This window comes from Pinus tabuliformis, chromosome 5_2 (genome assembly GCF_031772625.1).
Source record: "Pinus tabuliformis cultivar Carrire ecotype Pingquan chromosome 5_2, CPIR1, whole genome shotgun sequence".
Lineage (NCBI taxonomy): Eukaryota > Viridiplantae > Streptophyta > Pinopsida > Pinales > Pinaceae > Pinus > Pinus tabuliformis.
Genome location: NC_142306.1, coordinates 130,669,364 through 130,680,233, shown reverse-complemented (window position 1 = coordinate 130,680,233; position 10,870 = coordinate 130,669,364).

Here is a 10,870-nt window from a genome sequence, read left to right as displayed (position 1 = left end):
GTTATTGTGTTGAGGTAAAATGCCCTTTATTTTCATTGATTTATAATTGTGTATTTTCTTATGTGTTCTTATGTTATCTTTTTAAAATATACATATTTCAAATTTTGTTCAATTTATAAGTTTAAAAACATAACAAATACATATCATCATACAATAAAAAAACATGGGAAGTATACTTTTTACTCAATTTGCATAGGATACAATGTATTACCTTTGGGTAACAAATATCATATTGGGAAAAATATCCTTTGGATGTAGCACTTTATACGGGTAAGAAACACTCTCCTTTGAAGGGTATTGGTCGTTGCATTAATTCAAATACATAATTTTTCAATATACTTAAAAAAAATATGATCTCTCAAAAATGTTTCTTATATCCATAAGACATAGATTAAGTTCAAATAGAAAATGAAGTCATAAATGAAGGAAAATGTATAGTAATTAGAAACGGAATCTATTATTAAGGATAAAGACCATAATGATACTAATGATTTGGAATTTAGGACATTATCAACCCATTTTTAGAGTTGTCATGGATTTATGTGGCATAAAATTTGTTTGCTAAGTTTTCTCTTTATGGAGAAAATATTTTAGAAATTCTTTGAATCACAGTTCCAAGATAGAGGCCTCACGGATGGGAGGGAATCCATCTCGCTTGTAACCCCATTCTAGTTATCTACTAAGTTTGATATTAGGATTATTCTTTGCTATATCTTCCACCAAAAGTTCGACCAAGCCTCTTGAACCGTGACTTTATTCCATCCTTCACAACTATGCATGCAAATGAAACAACTACAGCTCAAAATTTCATCATTGGATGTTAAAGAAAATGTTTTCATTGAATTGTTCCTATAGTTCTAAGGTCAATTTTCAAAAAAATATAATTGTAAACACAGTTTCACCTCTGTCATATGTACTTTTTGTAATAAAAAAAATAGCTCCCTTCTTTACACCCGTCATTGTAAATTCCTTTCCATTCTTCCTAAATGTAGTCACATTGAATTAAGTAGTCCGTGTGAATCCTTTTCTTGGGCTCAAACTGTCAAGTCCCTATAATACTAGTGATTCCCCTATTACTATTGTCATTGTATCCCTTTTTGTTATTATTGTGCCCCATGGAATCCCACTATTGTTATTTTTGTGCTTTTATATTATTATTGTTAGGTCGTCTTGGTTATATTGTGACCCCTTAGACTCCTATATATAGAAAGGAGGTTTTGGCATTTGTATCATCCAAGAATTGTTCATTTGTGTAATGTAAAGGAGGTTGCCCCCTCGAAGAGGCTGAACTCTAAGGCGTTGATCTATCTTTTCTATCTTTTTGTGAGTTGGTTTCATAACATTTGGTATAAGAGCTTTGGATTCTAGGGTTTCACTGCTCCAAAAAGGTCATCGTGTAATTTTCACTATAACTTTTTTTCTACGATGTTTCAGAGGCGAAAAAAAAATCCTCATTTGAGATGAAATCTTGCTAAACCTCGGATCCAAATTTCATATCTTGTCGCACTATATTTTTGGAGATATGATCTGAGGAAGTTGTGGTTTTTGCAAGATCCAAAATTTCATCTAAAACAGGTCATTGTGGAATGTTCGCTATAATTCTTCCTCTACAACGTTTCAGAATCTAACAAAAAAACCCATTTGAGAAGAAGTCTGTCTGAACTGCTGCTCCAAATGTTAGATCATGTATCACTATATTTTTGGAGATATAATCTGAGGAATTTATGGCTTTTGCAGACCCCTGAATTACATTCCAAACAGGTCACCTTGGGAAAATCACATAACTTTCTCTATGAGAATCAGATTGAATTTTCATAAGAAGTTGCAGAAAGAGAACGGACTGTAGTTTCTTGGGTACCATTTTCATAACCTAAGGTTGAAACAGTGACCCTCAGCACGTCGTACAACTTCACTCTACTGAACAAGTCTATACTCAAGTCATCATGGGAGATTTGACATAACTCTTCATTGGAGAATCCAATATGATTAGACTTGCAATGCTAAAAAGATTACTCAGAGGGTTACTGCAGGAAGAAATTTCAAACCTGGGAGATCCAAAATTACAGAGATACATGAGATCCAATATCAAGCTCCTATAACGTGAAAAAAGGTGTGTAGTTTTCTTTTAATTTTTGCATAAGCTTGGTTTGAAAATTTAGTTTTGAAGGAATTCAAAAAGCATAATGAAGCACTATTATCGGTAATTGATGCCCCGAAGAAAGAAAATGGAAACACCTAGTAAGCAACCTGAAAGCTCTAGCATGACTCATGAAGTAGAGGAAGAAATGCAACATGATATATTACAATTACGAGACCAAGTGCAACAAATTTCACTGGCACAAAAAGTAACAAAAAATAAGTTGGATGGTTTAAAGAAAGACATAGAAGCTAAGATGGGTCGTTTAAAGAAAGGCATGGAAGCTAAGATGGATGGTTTAAAGAAAGGTGTAGAAGCTAAGATGAATGACGTGGAAGCTAAGATGGATGACGTGGAAGATAAGATGGATGATGTGCAAGCTAAGATGCACAATTTGAAGACAGATTTGAAGATAGATTTGAAGACAAGCATGGAAGATTTGAAGACAAATTTGACAAATTTTCTACAAGAAATGCTTACTAATGGCGAAAGGGTAGTAAAGGAAACTCGCGATGAGAACAAAATAAATGTTAATCATGATTTCATAAACTCTAATGTTGGATCGAAGAACCACCATGTTCCAAAGATCGATATGAGGAAGTTTTATGGCAAGGATCCTGGAACATGGATACTACAGATGGAGCAATTTTTCGATCTCCATAATGTGAAAAACACACAAAAGGTACACATTGCAACTCTATATTTGGAACCAAATTAGTTTGTATGGTATCGATGGCTTTGCTCTCGTAAAAAAATTGTCACTTGGGTTATTTTACAGATGAAATGATAACACATTATAAGGATACAAAAATCAACACTTTTTTTAGCCAATTGATAAATATCAAACAAAAGCGTTCAATGATGGAGCACATTGAGGAATTCCAAAAATTGAATATAAGGGTAAAAGATATTCCAGAGGAGCATAGGATTGATGTGTTCATAGGGACTTTAAAAGATAGCATCCAACATGAGGTTCGCCTTTGGGAACCAGATTCATTGGAGAAGGCATTCAGGTTGGCAAGAAAAATGGAAAGCAAAATTATGGCAACAAGGAAGTCTACCAGTCACAATCATAAAGATGGAAGTGTTGTTGCCCCTAGCTATGCACAACCTACAAGGTTGACACCACAACAATTGGAAGTAAAAAGAGCAAAAGGGCTTTGTTACAGTTGTGGTAGAAAATACACTAAAGGTCAAAGTGTGCCGAGAAGAAATTATTTTACATAGATTGTAAAGAGGAGGAAGAAAAGGAACAAGAAACGTCAAAAGAAGAGGATATATGCTAGGAACAAACCCTAGAAAAAGAAGAAATGAATCTAACCATATCTTGTAATGCATTGGTTGGAATTACCACTCCTCAAACTATTAAGGATAGAAGGGCATATCAAGAAGAAATAGGTAATAGTGTTGATTGATTCAAGAAGTACCCATAATTTTATTCATTGTAAGATGGTTAAGGAATTGAATTGCTTCCTATATCCAGCACCAGAGTGTCAAGTGATGGTTGTAAGTGGAGGAACCATAAATTGCTCAGGAAAGTGCCATAATATCAAGCTATCCATGGGGGAATATGTATTGAATAGCCCAATGCTTTCCATTCCAATGGGTGGTGTTGATTTTGTACTAGGAGTCCAATGGCTACAATCCTTGGGTACAATAGCTTTTAATTTTTAAGAACTTTTCATGAAATTCTCTGCATAAGGAAAGGAAGTTGAAATAAGGGGTATCGTAGGGAAACCGGGAAAGATAATCATCTCTAACGAAATGACAGAGCTTCTAAAGAAAGAACAATGAGGCATAATTGCACAATTATGTTCACTAGAGGTTCCCACATTGAAATTGTCCATTTCTCCAGATCTCCAAAAATTCTTGGACAGTCATTCCAAGGTATTTGAGACTCCCAAAGGCCTCCCACCTATTCGTGATCATGATCATGCTATCAATTTGATTCCAGGAAGTGTTCCTCCAAACATCAGGCCTTACAGATATCCCTATGTCCGAAAGAGTGAAATTGAATGTATGGTTGTAGAAATGATAGAGGCGGGTATAATTCAACCTAGTCAAAGATCTTTCTCTGCTCTGGTAGTATTGGTTCAAAAGAAGGATGGATCATGGCACATGTGTCCAGATTATAGGGAGCTCAACAAGATGACTATTAAAGATAAATTTCCCATTCCTGTCATTAATGAATTATTGGATGAATTGCATGGATCAATTTACTTCACCAAGTTGGATCTTCATTCAGGATATCATCAGATCAGAATGAAGAGTGAAGACATTCCAAAAACAACATTTAGAGCTCATGAGGGTCATTATGAATGTTTGGTCATGCCTTTTGGCCTTACTAATGCACCTTCTACATTTCAAGGTTTGATGAATTCCATTTTCAAACCCTTCCTTAGAATATTTGTGCTAGTATTTTTTGATGATATCTAATCTACAACAAGTCTTGAAAGGATCATGTCCAACATGTGAACATGGTGCTCAAACTATTGGAGGAGAAACAATTATATGCAAAAATCTCCAAATGTTTCTTTGGAGTACAAGAGGTGGAATATCTGGGTCATATTGTATCTCATGAAGGTGTTAAGGTAGACCCTAGCAAGATTAAAACCATTAAGGAATGGAAAATCCCACATCCATAAAGCATCTATGAGGATTTCTCGGGTTGACAGGGTATTATCGCAAGTTTGTTAAGAATTATGGGAGAATAGCAGCACCTCTAACAAGATTATTAAAGAAAGATGCATTCTCATGGACTCTAGAAGCAACAAAGGCCTTTGAACATCTTAAAGAGGTAATGTGCCAAGCACTAGTCTTAGCTACAATGGACCTCACAAAAACCTTTATTTTTGGAATGTGATGCCTCAGGAAATGGAATTGGTGTTGTTTTAATGCAATAAGAAAGACCCATTTCTTTCGAAAGTCGTCCAATCAAAGGAAAGTATTTACACAAAGCTATTTATTAGAAGGAAATGCTGGCAATACTACATGCACTTAAGAAATGGCGACCCTACCTAATGGGAAGACACTTCAAGGTAAAAACAGATCATGATAGTCTTAAATACTTTTTAGAAAAAATATTATCTTTAGAAGAGCAACAAAAATGGGTCACAAAGATGTTGGGCTATGACTTTGAAATCATATATGAAAAAGGGAAGCAAAATGTTATGGCAGATGCACTCTCAAGAAAGGATGAGGATGTGGAAGCATTTCTTTGCGCCATTTCTATTATCCAACCAGATTGGATAAACGAAGAAAGGGATGAATGGAAGAATGAAGAGGAAGTGTGGGCACTCGTTCAAAAGATACAACAAGATCCCAATACATCTGATACATTTAGCTGGAAAAATGATTCGTTATGGTACAAGGATCGATTATACCTATTTAAGAATTCCCAACTCAAACAAAAGATTCTTAGGGAATTGCACACCTCTCCCTTAGGAGGGCACTCAGGATTTCTAAAAACCTACCATAGGGTTAAGAAGGATTTTTTTGGGATGACCTTAAATCGGATATTCGAAAGTTTGTGGCGGAATGTTTGGTTTTCCAACAAAATAAAGTTGAAACAATTAAGACCCCAGGACTATTACAACCTTTATTTATTCCAAGACAACGTTGGGAGGAGGTTTCAATGGCTTTTATCATAGGTTTACCCAATTCCAAAGGAAAGAGTGTTATCATGGTGGTAGTTGACAGAATTACCAAGTATGCACACTTCTGTGCATTATCTCATCCATTTAAAGCGAGTACAATTTCTACTGCATTTATGGAAACAATTCAAAAGCTACATGGAAACCCAAAGATTATTGTAAGCGACAGAGATCCCATTTTCACTGGAAATTTTTGGACAAAATTATTTTCTTGTCTTGGTACTCAGTTAGCTCATATCTCATCTTATCATCCTCAATCTGATGGGCAAGCTGAGATAGTAAACAAATGTTTGTCAGGATATTTTCGTTGCTTTGTATCTGATAAATAGACACAGTGGGTCAAATGGTTGCATCTGGCGGAATGGCGGTATAACACTTCTTTCCATACTGCAACAAAAATGACCCCATTTGTGGCACTTTATGGATATCATCCACCATACATCACATCATATTTAAGATAAAATTCTAAAGTTAAAGTAGTGGAAGATCACATCGAGCATCAACAACAAGTTCTCCAACTCTTAAAGGATAACCTCACCTTGGTGCATAATAGAATGAAACAACAGGCAGATCAACATCGCAGCGAAAGAAGTTTGGATGTAGGTGATTGGGTATTCCTACGGTTACAACCATATAAACAAATGTCCCTCAAGAAAGCTAAGAAGGATAATAAATTATCACCAGAGTATTATGGTCCGTACAAGGTGTTGCAAAAGATAGGTACTATGGCATACAAATTGGAGCTTCTTGCAGCTTCCCGAGTGCACCTGTTTTTCCATGTTTCATGCTTAAATAAGGTTATAGGTGACAAGATTGCAATTCAAACAATATTACCAGAACTTGATGAGGAAGGAAAAATCATATTGGAAACTAAAGCAATCAAAGAAACAAGAACTCGATAGCTACAAAATTGATCAATTTCAGAGTATCTCATCAAGTGGAAGAACTTACCCATTGAGGATTCCACATGGGAGGATGATAAGTTTACACAGAAGCATCCAGAACTACTCGAGTGTTGAGGACAACACTTTTTTGAAGGAGAGGGGCATGTTAGGTGCTTATAATACTAGTGATTCCCCCATTACTATTGTCATTGTATCCCTTATTGTTATTATTGTGCCCCATGGAATCCCACTATTGTTATTTTTGTGCCTTTATATTATTATTGTTAGGTCGGCTTGGTTATATTGTGACCCCTTAGACTCTTATATATAGAAAGGAGGTTTTGTCATTTGTATCATCCAATAATTGTTCATTTGTGTAATGTAAAGGAGGTTTCCCCCTCAAAGAGGTTTAATTCTAAGGCGTTGATCTATCTTTTCTATCTTTTTGTTAGCTGGTTTCATAACACAAACTATATCAACATACAATTAATAAGATGGTTGTATTATTTGAAGAGGCCTTCATTACATTGGAAAAACAATAATCAAAACCATAACACCAAAAATGTCACAAGTTTGGTCTCGTAGAACATGACCTTAGACCTTTAGAGACAATGAAATGTAGTTATAACATGTGAAAAACTTGATCAATTCAATTCTAGTACTTGTAATTCAAGTCCAGTACTTGTAATTTTTCAGATAGCACTTGCTATAACATAGTTTCAGATAACACTTGTTGCATAATATGTTTGGTTCAATGCAAAAAGTGCGGAAAGAAACAAAATTGAAATTATTGAGGTCCATGATGCTGCTTTCCTTCCCATGACCTTCAAACGCACCTGACTGAATTTGTGACCCAACCAACTGGGAAAAACCTTTCTGACATCCTAGCCCTATGGAACCTCCACAAATTCCCTAACCCTCTGTGCCTAAGCCCTAATTGCCACCCATAATGTTTTCAAACCATGTGCTCAAATCATCAAGTTCCTATCACCTCTCTTAGCCTCCTTAGAGAACCCTTAGTATCCAAACTCTTTCAACTTTATTCCTCTCCTCTCTCCCTAAAACTTCAACAAACCCAAATATGACAAAATAATGAGAGTTCCTTCTTGCCATCCTCTCCTTCCAAGACTAATTCCTTCTCCTTCCCCAAAATATTTATTCCCCATTAATGGTTCACCTACCCATTCTTTAAGTCCCATAACTGACATTCTCTCTCCCCCCCCACCAAATAATAAGAATTAATACATGAAAAATAATTAAACAATTTTGGTTATTTAATCAAAGTCAAAGAGTCATGAGAGTGCCAAAATTAATTTGATATTAAATTATTCATAAGTTTATACTTAAAATCATAGTCAAGCTTAATCAATGTTAACACTAATCATAGGCTTAATCATTAATCAATCATTTATAATAATAGACCATAGAATACTACCGTATCCTTGTGAGTTATGGGTATGTATATATCATACACATACCTTGTATTTATACCTCAATGCATTTTTCTTTTCCATTTAGTCCAATAGCTTCCTTTTTTATAGAAACATAGCAAGCACTAACATTTATTAATGACTTTTGAATATAAAAATCTCCAAAGTGGAATGATATTTATTTATATTGGAATTGTAGTCCACTAGTTTTACCTATTAGGATTTGTAAGGGAACTTCAATAAATTTAATATATCAATTCAAATTACACAAGTGACACCATATAAATAAAAAAATTAAATTAAGGTTGGCTATTATCATAATTGCATTGAAATTATACATTTGTTTTTTGGTTAAGTTGGGAGAAAGAAATCTACTTTCACTACGGAAAAGGGGCAAACAATAAGTTTTTTTTTTTGCAAGGAAATTCCAAATAAATTATCACATTAGTTTAGTGGTTGTCATTTATTAATATAAGTATGCAATTGAGGAATGGAAATGGCATCCAAACAAGAGACCATGAAATTAACAAACCTTGGACTTTGTGTGAGATCTCTGCCTTATACCCTAATTTTCTTAGGAGTTTCTCCTATGATATGGTGAAGCATGTATCCCAACATAGTCTAAATTAAATTAACACCCAAATTTGCAGTCCTATAGATATTATATATTGTAACAAATGGAAGTAGTCCATCCTCATGGCCCTCCATATCAACATTTCTTCAAAAAATATCTTAGGCTTGAAGGTAAGCAGGCTCTTCCATATAGTTAGGTCTTTTAAAATGGCTTTCATATTAGATCCTTTAGATAGATTATGACAACCAATCATCAATATTTTATGTTTTTCTATGCAAAATCATTAGAGAAGTGGGTGAACATGCAAAGGGCCTTTTTTGTGATATATTAATGAATTATAGATGATGAAAATCAATGTCACTCATTGCTTTATCTAGTTTATCTTGTGCTAAAAATATAAACACACCATTCCATAGGTGAAGATATTAATAAGATCCCATAGAGGAACGATTAATGAAGATGATCCCAAAAGATAAGTACAACACTCTTTGTCAAAAGTATCTTAATCCCAACATGATCTCTCACAGTACTATGTGATATTGCATATATTTATTTTATTAGTGCTTACAAATATTATGTCACCCTAAACATAATACATCCTCCTAACAATATTTTCACTCCTTACATATAAATCTTAATATTAAATATGCATTAACGATTTCCATAATAGTAATGGATATAAAAAATGTCACCCTAAACATAATACATTCTCCTAACAATATTTTCACTCCTTACATATAAATCTTAATATTAAATATGCATTAACCTTTGCCATAATAGTAATGGATATAAAAAATGCAACAGGAAAAAATCTAATTCTTCTAAATGAGAACCAATTGTAACTTTAACACCCTTTATATATTTTGTACAATCAAAAATTATTTTGTTTCAAACTCTTTTTCAAATCGCCTAAATGTATTTTCCTATAATTGTTCAATAATTTGTGCATATTATCTTAATATTAAATATGCATTAACCTTTTCCATAATAATAATGGATATAAAGAATGCAATATGAAAAAATATGATTCTTCTAATTCTTCTATATGACAACCAATTATAACTCTAACACCCTTGATATATATTTCACCCTCTAACACCCTTTATATATTTTGCATGAACAAAAGTTGTTTTGTTTCCAACTCTTTTCCAATCGTCTAAATGTATTTTCCTATTTAATAATTTGTGCACTACACACAAGTTTCCCATACCCCATTGGATTTCCTATTCTTGCTACTTGCTCAATTGATTCGGTAGAGAGGAGCCCATAACCAAAGGGAAAAAATGGAGAGCAGTGTGGAGATCCACAGGCATCACAGTAATTGTTGCCCCTCCACACCACGAAACTGCTAGCGGTGCCATGGGATTTACTCTCAGCATCCATGGGGTGCAGAGTCTGGAAGGAGACCATAACCAAAGGGAAAAAATGGAGAGCAGTGTGGAGATTTCTAGGAGGCACAATAACTATTGATTCGGAAGAGAGGAGCCCATAACCAAAGGGAAAAAATGGAGAGAAGTGTGGAGATTTCTAGGAGCCACAATAACTGTTGCCCCTCCTCACCATGACACTACTAGCGGGGCCGCGAGATTTACTCTTAGCATCCATGGGGTGCAGAGTCTGGAAGGAGCCCATAACCAAAGGGAAAAAATGGAGAGAAGTGTGGAGATTTCCAAGAGCCACAGTAACTATTGATTCGACAGAGAGGAGCCCATAACCAAAGGGAAAAAATGGAGAGAAGTGTGGAGATTGCCAAGAACCATAGTAACTATTGCCCCTCTTCACCACGACACTGCTAGTGGGGCCGCGGGATTTACTCTCAGCATCGATGGGGCACAGAGTCTAGAAAAGTAACTGTTGCCCATCCTCACCACAAAACTTCTAGTGGGGCCACATACTTTACTATTAGCATCCATGGGGCACAGACTCTAAAAGGAGAGGGAAAAGATGGAGAGCAGTGAGGAGATTGCCAGGAGCCATGGTAACTATTGATTCGGCAGAGAGGAGCCCATAACCAAAGTAAAAAATGGAGTGCAGTGTGGAGATTTCTAGGAGCCACGGTAACTGTTGCCCTTCCTCACCATAACACTGCTAGCAGGAATGTGGGATTTACTCTCAACATCCATGGGGCGTAGAGCCCAGAACAAAGTGTTCATACAAAAATACCAAAATCGCAGGTCCCATGCACTCCTTCT